This window comes from Salvelinus fontinalis, unplaced genomic scaffold (assembly GCF_029448725.1).
Source record: "Salvelinus fontinalis isolate EN_2023a unplaced genomic scaffold, ASM2944872v1 scaffold_1443, whole genome shotgun sequence".
Taxonomy (NCBI): Eukaryota; Metazoa; Chordata; class Actinopteri; order Salmoniformes; family Salmonidae; genus Salvelinus; species Salvelinus fontinalis.
The window spans coordinates 1-12,780 of record NW_026601652.1 but is presented as its reverse complement, the minus strand read 5'-3'; the positions used below and the strand labels follow the sequence as shown (position 1 = coordinate 12,780).

General features: G+C 44.1%; 22 non-coding genes across 22 annotated transcripts; 11 read left to right on the top strand and 11 right to left on the bottom strand.

Annotated features, from left to right (window-relative positions):
* The first annotated feature begins 186 nt into the window (after positions 1-186).
* trnag-ucc (transfer RNA glycine (anticodon UCC)) lies at positions 187-258 on the top strand. The gene has a single exon. It is a non-coding gene; the product is annotated as a tRNA-Gly (tRNA).
* Positions 259-544: 286 nt separating this feature from the next.
* trnap-agg (transfer RNA proline (anticodon AGG)) lies at positions 545-616 on the bottom strand. The gene has a single exon. It is a non-coding gene; the product is annotated as a tRNA-Pro (tRNA).
* Positions 617-1,379: 763 nt separating this feature from the next.
* Positions 1,380-1,451, top strand: trnag-ucc (transfer RNA glycine (anticodon UCC)). The gene has a single exon. It is a non-coding gene; the product is annotated as a tRNA-Gly (tRNA).
* Positions 1,452-1,737: 286 nt separating this feature from the next.
* On the bottom strand, positions 1,738-1,809 carry trnap-agg (transfer RNA proline (anticodon AGG)). Its single transcript has one exon. It is a non-coding gene; the product is annotated as a tRNA-Pro (tRNA).
* Positions 1,810-2,572: 763 nt separating this feature from the next.
* Positions 2,573-2,644, top strand: trnag-ucc (transfer RNA glycine (anticodon UCC)). The gene has a single exon. It is a non-coding gene; the product is annotated as a tRNA-Gly (tRNA).
* A 286-nt stretch (positions 2,645-2,930) lies between these two features.
* trnap-agg (transfer RNA proline (anticodon AGG)) lies at positions 2,931-3,002 on the bottom strand. Its single transcript has one exon. It is a non-coding gene; the product is annotated as a tRNA-Pro (tRNA).
* Positions 3,003-3,765: 763 nt separating this feature from the next.
* On the top strand, positions 3,766-3,837 carry trnag-ucc (transfer RNA glycine (anticodon UCC)). Its single transcript has one exon. It is a non-coding gene; the product is annotated as a tRNA-Gly (tRNA).
* Positions 3,838-4,123: 286 nt separating this feature from the next.
* trnap-agg (transfer RNA proline (anticodon AGG)) lies at positions 4,124-4,195 on the bottom strand. The gene has a single exon. It is a non-coding gene; the product is annotated as a tRNA-Pro (tRNA).
* A 763-nt stretch (positions 4,196-4,958) lies between these two features.
* Positions 4,959-5,030, top strand: trnag-ucc (transfer RNA glycine (anticodon UCC)). The gene has a single exon. It is a non-coding gene; the product is annotated as a tRNA-Gly (tRNA).
* Positions 5,031-5,316: 286 nt separating this feature from the next.
* Positions 5,317-5,388, bottom strand: trnap-agg (transfer RNA proline (anticodon AGG)). Its single transcript has one exon. It is a non-coding gene; the product is annotated as a tRNA-Pro (tRNA).
* A 763-nt stretch (positions 5,389-6,151) lies between these two features.
* trnag-ucc (transfer RNA glycine (anticodon UCC)) lies at positions 6,152-6,223 on the top strand. The gene has a single exon. It is a non-coding gene; the product is annotated as a tRNA-Gly (tRNA).
* A 286-nt stretch (positions 6,224-6,509) lies between these two features.
* On the bottom strand, positions 6,510-6,581 carry trnap-agg (transfer RNA proline (anticodon AGG)). The gene has a single exon. It is a non-coding gene; the product is annotated as a tRNA-Pro (tRNA).
* A 763-nt stretch (positions 6,582-7,344) lies between these two features.
* Positions 7,345-7,416, top strand: trnag-ucc (transfer RNA glycine (anticodon UCC)). Its single transcript has one exon. It is a non-coding gene; the product is annotated as a tRNA-Gly (tRNA).
* A 286-nt stretch (positions 7,417-7,702) lies between these two features.
* Positions 7,703-7,774, bottom strand: trnap-agg (transfer RNA proline (anticodon AGG)). The gene has a single exon. It is a non-coding gene; the product is annotated as a tRNA-Pro (tRNA).
* Positions 7,775-8,537: 763 nt separating this feature from the next.
* trnag-ucc (transfer RNA glycine (anticodon UCC)) lies at positions 8,538-8,609 on the top strand. The gene has a single exon. It is a non-coding gene; the product is annotated as a tRNA-Gly (tRNA).
* A 286-nt stretch (positions 8,610-8,895) lies between these two features.
* On the bottom strand, positions 8,896-8,967 carry trnap-agg (transfer RNA proline (anticodon AGG)). The gene has a single exon. It is a non-coding gene; the product is annotated as a tRNA-Pro (tRNA).
* A 763-nt stretch (positions 8,968-9,730) lies between these two features.
* On the top strand, positions 9,731-9,802 carry trnag-ucc (transfer RNA glycine (anticodon UCC)). Its single transcript has one exon. It is a non-coding gene; the product is annotated as a tRNA-Gly (tRNA).
* A 286-nt stretch (positions 9,803-10,088) lies between these two features.
* Positions 10,089-10,160, bottom strand: trnap-agg (transfer RNA proline (anticodon AGG)). Its single transcript has one exon. It is a non-coding gene; the product is annotated as a tRNA-Pro (tRNA).
* A 763-nt stretch (positions 10,161-10,923) lies between these two features.
* Positions 10,924-10,995, top strand: trnag-ucc (transfer RNA glycine (anticodon UCC)). The gene has a single exon. It is a non-coding gene; the product is annotated as a tRNA-Gly (tRNA).
* Positions 10,996-11,281: 286 nt separating this feature from the next.
* On the bottom strand, positions 11,282-11,353 carry trnap-agg (transfer RNA proline (anticodon AGG)). The gene has a single exon. It is a non-coding gene; the product is annotated as a tRNA-Pro (tRNA).
* Positions 11,354-12,116: 763 nt separating this feature from the next.
* Positions 12,117-12,188, top strand: trnag-ucc (transfer RNA glycine (anticodon UCC)). The gene has a single exon. It is a non-coding gene; the product is annotated as a tRNA-Gly (tRNA).
* Positions 12,189-12,474: 286 nt separating this feature from the next.
* Positions 12,475-12,546, bottom strand: trnap-agg (transfer RNA proline (anticodon AGG)). The gene has a single exon. It is a non-coding gene; the product is annotated as a tRNA-Pro (tRNA).
* Positions 12,547-12,780: the final 234 nt, after the last annotated feature.

Below are 12,780 nucleotides of genomic sequence, written 5' to 3'. Positions count from 1 at the left end.
GGACTAATCTGAAGGTAACCGGTACCGATTAAAATGATAGATTTTTTAACCAGGGACCACTCGCAACCTAAGCCATAATCAAACACCTATACCAACGATCCGATTGGTCAAAGAATTTTCACTTTCCAGCAAAATTACGGTCAAGATATGAATCGATGTCTCCATGTTTCTAATGATCTGCACATAGCATTGGTGGTATAGTGGTGAGCATAGCTGCCTTCCAAGCAGTTGACCCGGGTTCGATTCCCGGCCAATGCAGAGCATGAGGAATTCATTAATTTTAGGGGCTGGATGTCATTTCAGGTGTATGACAGTTGAATAAATATCCTTGTTGGTGGAAGTCAGATTTGCGCCAACATTCTGCAGGTTTTCTAAATAAATAAATCTTGTGCGACATTGAACCTTCTAGTGCCTATCACAATAGATTTGTATTCCATTGCCTAAACCATTCAGCCACCTCGTCCTGCACCCAAGAGGTGGCAGTTGGCGCACCGACCAGTGGCCCGAGATCTGCCTGTCTGAGATTGTTAAAGGATCTGCCAAAGGGCTCATCCAGGATTTGAACCCGGGACCTCTCGCACCCTAAGCGAGAATCATAACCCTAGACCAACGAGCCTTTTTATCAATGTGTTTTTTTTTTTGCTTTCTGCAGCAATGACAGTGAGGATATCGATTGACGTGTCCACGGTGCTTGGAAAGATAGAACCTCATGTGAGTGTTTGTGCTATACCTGTGAGCGTGAATCAACGTAAATGAATGTAAAAAATACCCATTAAAATCGATTTGTTTTCAACTAGAAACGTTGAGACGCATCGTATCCGTCTAAATTCTCCATAAAAGCTTATGTTACACCTTCGCATCTGCAGTGAAAGATGGTGGACCTAGAGCGGTGTTTGTCAAACCATGAGACATACCTATAATCGGTCTTCTCACAAAAACAGCTGTAGCTTGCGAACCGTTTGATCTACAAATTCGTATGACCACTCTCTAGAGAGGGGAGACCCTCACGAACACAGTGGTATTCTCACTTTTCCTCTACGTCCCCCACAAGTGTCAGGGGACTCGTCTGAAGTTGGAACCGTCTATGTGCCAACTTCTGTTTGTAGAATCCAAAACCTTTGGGCTACAAACTAATGTGATCCCACTTGTCACAATGTTCTCCGCTTTGCCCTACGTTCCCCACAAGTGTCACGGGACTAATCTGAAGGTAACCGGTACCGATTAAAATGATAGATTTTTTAACCAGGGACCACTCGCAACCTAAGCCATAATCAAACACCTATACCAACGATCCGATTGGTCAAAGAATTTTCACTTTCCAGCAAAATTACGGTCAAGATATGAATCGATGTCTCCATGTTTCTAATGATCTGCACATAGCATTGGTGGTATAGTGGTGAGCATAGCTGCCTTCCAAGCAGTTGACCCGGGTTCGATTCCCGGCCAATGCAGAGCATGAGGAATTCATTAATTTTAGGGGCTGGATGTCATTTCAGGTGTATGACAGTTGAATAAATATCCTTGTTGGTGGAAGTCAGATTTGCGCCAACATTCTGCAGGTTTTCTAAATAAATAAATCTTGTGCGACATTGAACCTTCTAGTGCCTATCACAATAGATTTGTATTCCATTGCCTAAACCATTCAGCCACCTCGTCCTGCACCCAAGAGGTGGCAGTTGGCGCACCGACCAGTGGCCCGAGATCTGCCTGTCTGAGATTGTTAAAGGATCTGCCAAAGGGCTCATCCAGGATTTGAACCCGGGACCTCTCGCACCCTAAGCGAGAATCATAACCCTAGACCAACGAGCCTTTTTATCAATGTGTTTTTTTTTTTGCTTTCTGCAGCAATGACAGTGAGGATATCGATTGACGTGTCCACGGTGCTTGGAAAGATAGAACCTCATGTGAGTGTTTGTGCTATACCTGTGAGCGTGAATCAACGTAAATGAATGTAAAAAATACCCATTAAAATCGATTTGTTTTCAACTAGAAACGTTGAGACGCATCGTATCCGTCTAAATTCTCCATAAAAGCTTATGTTACACCTTCGCATCTGCAGTGAAAGATGGTGGACCTAGAGCGGTGTTTGTCAAACCATGAGACATACCTATAATCGGTCTTCTCACAAAAACAGCTGTAGCTTGCGAACCGTTTGATCTACAAATTCGTATGACCACTCTCTAGAGAGGGGAGACCCTCACGAACACAGTGGTATTCTCACTTTTCCTCTACGTCCCCCACAAGTGTCAGGGGACTCGTCTGAAGTTGGAACCGTCTATGTGCCAACTTCTGTTTGTAGAATCCAAAACCTTTGGGCTACAAACTAATGTGATCCCACTTGTCACAATGTTCTCCGCTTTGCCCTACGTTCCCCACAAGTGTCACGGGACTAATCTGAAGGTAACCGGTACCGATTAAAATGATAGATTTTTTAACCAGGGACCACTCGCAACCTAAGCCATAATCAAACACCTATACCAACGATCCGATTGGTCAAAGAATTTTCACTTTCCAGCAAAATTACGGTCAAGATATGAATCGATGTCTCCATGTTTCTAATGATCTGCACATAGCATTGGTGGTATAGTGGTGAGCATAGCTGCCTTCCAAGCAGTTGACCCGGGTTCGATTCCCGGCCAATGCAGAGCATGAGGAATTCATTAATTTTAGGGGCTGGATGTCATTTCAGGTGTATGACAGTTGAATAAATATCCTTGTTGGTGGAAGTCAGATTTGCGCCAACATTCTGCAGGTTTTCTAAATAAATAAATCTTGTGCGACATTGAACCTTCTAGTGCCTATCACAATAGATTTGTATTCCATTGCCTAAACCATTCAGCCACCTCGTCCTGCACCCAAGAGGTGGCAGTTGGCGCACCGACCAGTGGCCCGAGATCTGCCTGTCTGAGATTGTTAAAGGATCTGCCAAAGGGCTCATCCAGGATTTGAACCCGGGACCTCTCGCACCCTAAGCGAGAATCATAACCCTAGACCAACGAGCCTTTTTATCAATGTGTTTTTTTTTTTGCTTTCTGCAGCAATGACAGTGAGGATATCGATTGACGTGTCCACGGTGCTTGGAAAGATAGAACCTCATGTGAGTGTTTGTGCTATACCTGTGAGCGTGAATCAACGTAAATGAATGTAAAAAATACCCATTAAAATCGATTTGTTTTCAACTAGAAACGTTGAGACGCATCGTATCCGTCTAAATTCTCCATAAAAGCTTATGTTACACCTTCGCATCTGCAGTGAAAGATGGTGGACCTAGAGCGGTGTTTGTCAAACCATGAGACATACCTATAATCGGTCTTCTCACAAAAACAGCTGTAGCTTGCGAACCGTTTGATCTACAAATTCGTATGACCACTCTCTAGAGAGGGGAGACCCTCACGAACACAGTGGTATTCTCACTTTTCCTCTACGTCCCCCACAAGTGTCAGGGGACTCGTCTGAAGTTGGAACCGTCTATGTGCCAACTTCTGTTTGTAGAATCCAAAACCTTTGGGCTACAAACTAATGTGATCCCACTTGTCACAATGTTCTCCGCTTTGCCCTACGTTCCCCACAAGTGTCACGGGACTAATCTGAAGGTAACCGGTACCGATTAAAATGATAGATTTTTTAACCAGGGACCACTCGCAACCTAAGCCATAATCAAACACCTATACCAACGATCCGATTGGTCAAAGAATTTTCACTTTCCAGCAAAATTACGGTCAAGATATGAATCGATGTCTCCATGTTTCTAATGATCTGCACATAGCATTGGTGGTATAGTGGTGAGCATAGCTGCCTTCCAAGCAGTTGACCCGGGTTCGATTCCCGGCCAATGCAGAGCATGAGGAATTCATTAATTTTAGGGGCTGGATGTCATTTCAGGTGTATGACAGTTGAATAAATATCCTTGTTGGTGGAAGTCAGATTTGCGCCAACATTCTGCAGGTTTTCTAAATAAATAAATCTTGTGCGACATTGAACCTTCTAGTGCCTATCACAATAGATTTGTATTCCATTGCCTAAACCATTCAGCCACCTCGTCCTGCACCCAAGAGGTGGCAGTTGGCGCACCGACCAGTGGCCCGAGATCTGCCTGTCTGAGATTGTTAAAGGATCTGCCAAAGGGCTCATCCAGGATTTGAACCCGGGACCTCTCGCACCCTAAGCGAGAATCATAACCCTAGACCAACGAGCCTTTTTATCAATGTGTTTTTTTTTTTGCTTTCTGCAGCAATGACAGTGAGGATATCGATTGACGTGTCCACGGTGCTTGGAAAGATAGAACCTCATGTGAGTGTTTGTGCTATACCTGTGAGCGTGAATCAACGTAAATGAATGTAAAAAATACCCATTAAAATCGATTTGTTTTCAACTAGAAACGTTGAGACGCATCGTATCCGTCTAAATTCTCCATAAAAGCTTATGTTACACCTTCGCATCTGCAGTGAAAGATGGTGGACCTAGAGCGGTGTTTGTCAAACCATGAGACATACCTATAATCGGTCTTCTCACAAAAACAGCTGTAGCTTGCGAACCGTTTGATCTACAAATTCGTATGACCACTCTCTAGAGAGGGGAGACCCTCACGAACACAGTGGTATTCTCACTTTTCCTCTACGTCCCCCACAAGTGTCAGGGGACTCGTCTGAAGTTGGAACCGTCTATGTGCCAACTTCTGTTTGTAGAATCCAAAACCTTTGGGCTACAAACTAATGTGATCCCACTTGTCACAATGTTCTCCGCTTTGCCCTACGTTCCCCACAAGTGTCACGGGACTAATCTGAAGGTAACCGGTACCGATTAAAATGATAGATTTTTTAACCAGGGACCACTCGCAACCTAAGCCATAATCAAACACCTATACCAACGATCCGATTGGTCAAAGAATTTTCACTTTCCAGCAAAATTACGGTCAAGATATGAATCGATGTCTCCATGTTTCTAATGATCTGCACATAGCATTGGTGGTATAGTGGTGAGCATAGCTGCCTTCCAAGCAGTTGACCCGGGTTCGATTCCCGGCCAATGCAGAGCATGAGGAATTCATTAATTTTAGGGGCTGGATGTCATTTCAGGTGTATGACAGTTGAATAAATATCCTTGTTGGTGGAAGTCAGATTTGCGCCAACATTCTGCAGGTTTTCTAAATAAATAAATCTTGTGCGACATTGAACCTTCTAGTGCCTATCACAATAGATTTGTATTCCATTGCCTAAACCATTCAGCCACCTCGTCCTGCACCCAAGAGGTGGCAGTTGGCGCACCGACCAGTGGCCCGAGATCTGCCTGTCTGAGATTGTTAAAGGATCTGCCAAAGGGCTCATCCAGGATTTGAACCCGGGACCTCTCGCACCCTAAGCGAGAATCATAACCCTAGACCAACGAGCCTTTTTATCAATGTGTTTTTTTTTTTGCTTTCTGCAGCAATGACAGTGAGGATATCGATTGACGTGTCCACGGTGCTTGGAAAGATAGAACCTCATGTGAGTGTTTGTGCTATACCTGTGAGCGTGAATCAACGTAAATGAATGTAAAAAATACCCATTAAAATCGATTTGTTTTCAACTAGAAACGTTGAGACGCATCGTATCCGTCTAAATTCTCCATAAAAGCTTATGTTACACCTTCGCATCTGCAGTGAAAGATGGTGGACCTAGAGCGGTGTTTGTCAAACCATGAGACATACCTATAATCGGTCTTCTCACAAAAACAGCTGTAGCTTGCGAACCGTTTGATCTACAAATTCGTATGACCACTCTCTAGAGAGGGGAGACCCTCACGAACACAGTGGTATTCTCACTTTTCCTCTACGTCCCCCACAAGTGTCAGGGGACTCGTCTGAAGTTGGAACCGTCTATGTGCCAACTTCTGTTTGTAGAATCCAAAACCTTTGGGCTACAAACTAATGTGATCCCACTTGTCACAATGTTCTCCGCTTTGCCCTACGTTCCCCACAAGTGTCACGGGACTAATCTGAAGGTAACCGGTACCGATTAAAATGATAGATTTTTTAACCAGGGACCACTCGCAACCTAAGCCATAATCAAACACCTATACCAACGATCCGATTGGTCAAAGAATTTTCACTTTCCAGCAAAATTACGGTCAAGATATGAATCGATGTCTCCATGTTTCTAATGATCTGCACATAGCATTGGTGGTATAGTGGTGAGCATAGCTGCCTTCCAAGCAGTTGACCCGGGTTCGATTCCCGGCCAATGCAGAGCATGAGGAATTCATTAATTTTAGGGGCTGGATGTCATTTCAGGTGTATGACAGTTGAATAAATATCCTTGTTGGTGGAAGTCAGATTTGCGCCAACATTCTGCAGGTTTTCTAAATAAATAAATCTTGTGCGACATTGAACCTTCTAGTGCCTATCACAATAGATTTGTATTCCATTGCCTAAACCATTCAGCCACCTCGTCCTGCACCCAAGAGGTGGCAGTTGGCGCACCGACCAGTGGCCCGAGATCTGCCTGTCTGAGATTGTTAAAGGATCTGCCAAAGGGCTCATCCAGGATTTGAACCCGGGACCTCTCGCACCCTAAGCGAGAATCATAACCCTAGACCAACGAGCCTTTTTATCAATGTGTTTTTTTTTTTGCTTTCTGCAGCAATGACAGTGAGGATATCGATTGACGTGTCCACGGTGCTTGGAAAGATAGAACCTCATGTGAGTGTTTGTGCTATACCTGTGAGCGTGAATCAACGTAAATGAATGTAAAAAATACCCATTAAAATCGATTTGTTTTCAACTAGAAACGTTGAGACGCATCGTATCCGTCTAAATTCTCCATAAAAGCTTATGTTACACCTTCGCATCTGCAGTGAAAGATGGTGGACCTAGAGCGGTGTTTGTCAAACCATGAGACATACCTATAATCGGTCTTCTCACAAAAACAGCTGTAGCTTGCGAACCGTTTGATCTACAAATTCGTATGACCACTCTCTAGAGAGGGGAGACCCTCACGAACACAGTGGTATTCTCACTTTTCCTCTACGTCCCCCACAAGTGTCAGGGGACTCGTCTGAAGTTGGAACCGTCTATGTGCCAACTTCTGTTTGTAGAATCCAAAACCTTTGGGCTACAAACTAATGTGATCCCACTTGTCACAATGTTCTCCGCTTTGCCCTACGTTCCCCACAAGTGTCACGGGACTAATCTGAAGGTAACCGGTACCGATTAAAATGATAGATTTTTTAACCAGGGACCACTCGCAACCTAAGCCATAATCAAACACCTATACCAACGATCCGATTGGTCAAAGAATTTTCACTTTCCAGCAAAATTACGGTCAAGATATGAATCGATGTCTCCATGTTTCTAATGATCTGCACATAGCATTGGTGGTATAGTGGTGAGCATAGCTGCCTTCCAAGCAGTTGACCCGGGTTCGATTCCCGGCCAATGCAGAGCATGAGGAATTCATTAATTTTAGGGGCTGGATGTCATTTCAGGTGTATGACAGTTGAATAAATATCCTTGTTGGTGGAAGTCAGATTTGCGCCAACATTCTGCAGGTTTTCTAAATAAATAAATCTTGTGCGACATTGAACCTTCTAGTGCCTATCACAATAGATTTGTATTCCATTGCCTAAACCATTCAGCCACCTCGTCCTGCACCCAAGAGGTGGCAGTTGGCGCACCGACCAGTGGCCCGAGATCTGCCTGTCTGAGATTGTTAAAGGATCTGCCAAAGGGCTCATCCAGGATTTGAACCCGGGACCTCTCGCACCCTAAGCGAGAATCATAACCCTAGACCAACGAGCCTTTTTATCAATGTGTTTTTTTTTTTGCTTTCTGCAGCAATGACAGTGAGGATATCGATTGACGTGTCCACGGTGCTTGGAAAGATAGAACCTCATGTGAGTGTTTGTGCTATACCTGTGAGCGTGAATCAACGTAAATGAATGTAAAAAATACCCATTAAAATCGATTTGTTTTCAACTAGAAACGTTGAGACGCATCGTATCCGTCTAAATTCTCCATAAAAGCTTATGTTACACCTTCGCATCTGCAGTGAAAGATGGTGGACCTAGAGCGGTGTTTGTCAAACCATGAGACATACCTATAATCGGTCTTCTCACAAAAACAGCTGTAGCTTGCGAACCGTTTGATCTACAAATTCGTATGACCACTCTCTAGAGAGGGGAGACCCTCACGAACACAGTGGTATTCTCACTTTTCCTCTACGTCCCCCACAAGTGTCAGGGGACTCGTCTGAAGTTGGAACCGTCTATGTGCCAACTTCTGTTTGTAGAATCCAAAACCTTTGGGCTACAAACTAATGTGATCCCACTTGTCACAATGTTCTCCGCTTTGCCCTACGTTCCCCACAAGTGTCACGGGACTAATCTGAAGGTAACCGGTACCGATTAAAATGATAGATTTTTTAACCAGGGACCACTCGCAACCTAAGCCATAATCAAACACCTATACCAACGATCCGATTGGTCAAAGAATTTTCACTTTCCAGCAAAATTACGGTCAAGATATGAATCGATGTCTCCATGTTTCTAATGATCTGCACATAGCATTGGTGGTATAGTGGTGAGCATAGCTGCCTTCCAAGCAGTTGACCCGGGTTCGATTCCCGGCCAATGCAGAGCATGAGGAATTCATTAATTTTAGGGGCTGGATGTCATTTCAGGTGTATGACAGTTGAATAAATATCCTTGTTGGTGGAAGTCAGATTTGCGCCAACATTCTGCAGGTTTTCTAAATAAATAAATCTTGTGCGACATTGAACCTTCTAGTGCCTATCACAATAGATTTGTATTCCATTGCCTAAACCATTCAGCCACCTCGTCCTGCACCCAAGAGGTGGCAGTTGGCGCACCGACCAGTGGCCCGAGATCTGCCTGTCTGAGATTGTTAAAGGATCTGCCAAAGGGCTCATCCAGGATTTGAACCCGGGACCTCTCGCACCCTAAGCGAGAATCATAACCCTAGACCAACGAGCCTTTTTATCAATGTGTTTTTTTTTTTGCTTTCTGCAGCAATGACAGTGAGGATATCGATTGACGTGTCCACGGTGCTTGGAAAGATAGAACCTCATGTGAGTGTTTGTGCTATACCTGTGAGCGTGAATCAACGTAAATGAATGTAAAAAATACCCATTAAAATCGATTTGTTTTCAACTAGAAACGTTGAGACGCATCGTATCCGTCTAAATTCTCCATAAAAGCTTATGTTACACCTTCGCATCTGCAGTGAAAGATGGTGGACCTAGAGCGGTGTTTGTCAAACCATGAGACATACCTATAATCGGTCTTCTCACAAAAACAGCTGTAGCTTGCGAACCGTTTGATCTACAAATTCGTATGACCACTCTCTAGAGAGGGGAGACCCTCACGAACACAGTGGTATTCTCACTTTTCCTCTACGTCCCCCACAAGTGTCAGGGGACTCGTCTGAAGTTGGAACCGTCTATGTGCCAACTTCTGTTTGTAGAATCCAAAACCTTTGGGCTACAAACTAATGTGATCCCACTTGTCACAATGTTCTCCGCTTTGCCCTACGTTCCCCACAAGTGTCACGGGACTAATCTGAAGGTAACCGGTACCGATTAAAATGATAGATTTTTTAACCAGGGACCACTCGCAACCTAAGCCATAATCAAACACCTATACCAACGATCCGATTGGTCAAAGAATTTTCACTTTCCAGCAAAATTACGGTCAAGATATGAATCGATGTCTCCATGTTTCTAATGATCTGCACATAGCATTGGTGGTATAGTGGTGAGCATAGCTGCCTTCCAAGCAGTTGACCCGGGTTCGATTCCCGGCCAATGCAGAGCATGAGGAATTCATTAATTTTAGGGGCTGGATGTCATTTCAGGTGTATGACAGTTGAATAAATATCCTTGTTGGTGGAAGTCAGATTTGCGCCAACATTCTGCAGGTTTTCTAAATAAATAAATCTTGTGCGACATTGAACCTTCTAGTGCCTATCACAATAGATTTGTATTCCATTGCCTAAACCATTCAGCCACCTCGTCCTGCACCCAAGAGGTGGCAGTTGGCGCACCGACCAGTGGCCCGAGATCTGCCTGTCTGAGATTGTTAAAGGATCTGCCAAAGGGCTCATCCAGGATTTGAACCCGGGACCTCTCGCACCCTAAGCGAGAATCATAACCCTAGACCAACGAGCCTTTTTATCAATGTGTTTTTTTTTTTGCTTTCTGCAGCAATGACAGTGAGGATATCGATTGACGTGTCCACGGTGCTTGGAAAGATAGAACCTCATGTGAGTGTTTGTGCTATACCTGTGAGCGTGAATCAACGTAAATGAATGTAAAAAATACCCATTAAAATCGATTTGTTTTCAACTAGAAACGTTGAGACGCATCGTATCCGTCTAAATTCTCCATAAAAGCTTATGTTACACCTTCGCATCTGCAGTGAAAGATGGTGGACCTAGAGCGGTGTTTGTCAAACCATGAGACATACCTATAATCGGTCTTCTCACAAAAACAGCTGTAGCTTGCGAACCGTTTGATCTACAAATTCGTATGACCACTCTCTAGAGAGGGGAGACCCTCACGAACACAGTGGTATTCTCACTTTTCCTCTACGTCCCCCACAAGTGTCAGGGGACTCGTCTGAAGTTGGAACCGTCTATGTGCCAACTTCTGTTTGTAGAATCCAAAACCTTTGGGCTACAAACTAATGTGATCCCACTTGTCACAATGTTCTCCGCTTTGCCCTACGTTCCCCACAAGTGTCACGGGACTAATCTGAAGGTAACCGGTACCGATTAAAATGATAGATTTTTTAACCAGGGACCACTCGCAACCTAAGCCATAATCAAACACCTATACCAACGATCCGATTGGTCAAAGAATTTTCACTTTCCAGCAAAATTACGGTCAAGATATGAATCGATGTCTCCATGTTTCTAATGATCTGCACATAGCATTGGTGGTATAGTGGTGAGCATAGCTGCCTTCCAAGCAGTTGACCCGGGTTCGATTCCCGGCCAATGCAGAGCATGAGGAATTCATTAATTTTAGGGGCTGGATGTCATTTCAGGTGTATGACAGTTGAATAAATATCCTTGTTGGTGGAAGTCAGATTTGCGCCAACATTCTGCAGGTTTTCTAAATAAATAAATCTTGTGCGACATTGAACCTTCTAGTGCCTATCACAATAGATTTGTATTCCATTGCCTAAACCATTCAGCCACCTCGTCCTGCACCCAAGAGGTGGCAGTTGGCGCACCGACCAGTGGCCCGAGATCTGCCTGTCTGAGATTGTTAAAGGATCTGCCAAAGGGCTCATCCAGGATTTGAACCCGGGACCTCTCGCACCCTAAGCGAGAATCATAACCCTAGACCAACGAGCCTTTTTATCAATGTGTTTTTTTTTTTGCTTTCTGCAGCAATGACAGTGAGGATATCGATTGACGTGTCCACGGTGCTTGGAAAGATAGAACCTCATGTGAGTGTTTGTGCTATACCTGTGAGCGTGAATCAACGTAAATGAATGTAAAAAATACCCATTAAAATCGATTTGTTTTCAACTAGAAACGTTGAGACGCATCGTATCCGTCTAAATTCTCCATAAAAGCTTATGTTACACCTTCGCATCTGCAGTGAAAGATGGTGGACCTAGAGCGGTGTTTGTCAAACCATGAGACATACCTATAATCGGTCTTCTCACAAAAACAGCTGTAGCTTGCGAACCGTTTGATCTACAAATTCGTATGACCACTCTCTAGAGAGGGGAGACCCTCACGAACACAGTGGTATTCTCACTTTTCCTCTACGTCCCCCACAAGTGTCAGGGGACTCGTCTGAAGTTGGAACCGTCTATGTGCCAACTTCTGTTTGTAGAATCCAAAACCTTTGGGCTACAAACTAATGTGATCCCACTTGTCACAATGTTCTCCGCTTTGCCCTACGTTCCCCACAAGTGTCACGGGACTAATCTGAAGGTAACCGGTACCGATTAAAATGATAGATTTTTTAACCAGGGACCACTCGCAACCTAAGCCATAATCAAACACCTATACCAACGATCCGATTGGTCAAAGAATTTTCACTTTCCAGCAAAATTACGGTCAAGATATGAATCGATGTCTCCATGTTTCTAATGATCTGCACATAGCATTGGTGGTATAGTGGTGAGCATAGCTGCCTTCCAAGCAGTTGACCCGGGTTCGATTCCCGGCCAATGCAGAGCATGAGGAATTCATTAATTTTAGGGGCTGGATGTCATTTCAGGTGTATGACAGTTGAATAAATATCCTTGTTGGTGGAAGTCAGATTTGCGCCAACATTCTGCAGGTTTTCTAAATAAATAAATCTTGTGCGACATTGAACCTTCTAGTGCCTATCACAATAGATTTGTATTCCATTGCCTAAACCATTCAGCCACCTCGTCCTGCACCCAAGAGGTGGCAGTTGGCGCACCGACCAGTGGCCCGAGATCTGCCTGTCTGAGATTGTTAAAGGATCTGCCAAAGGGCTCATCCAGGATTTGAACCCGGGACCTCTCGCACCCTAAGCGAGAATCATAACCCTAGACCAACGAGCCTTTTTATCAATGTGTTTTTTTTTTTGCTTTCTGCAGCAATGACAGTGAGGATATCGATTGACGTGTCCACGGTGCTTGGAAAGATAGAACCTCATGTGAGTGTTTGTGCTATACCTGTGAGCGTGAATCAACGTAAATGAATGTAAAAAATACCCATTAAAATCGATTTGTTTTCAACTAGAAACGTTGAGACGCATCGTATCCGTCTAAATTCTCCATAAAAGCTTATGTTAC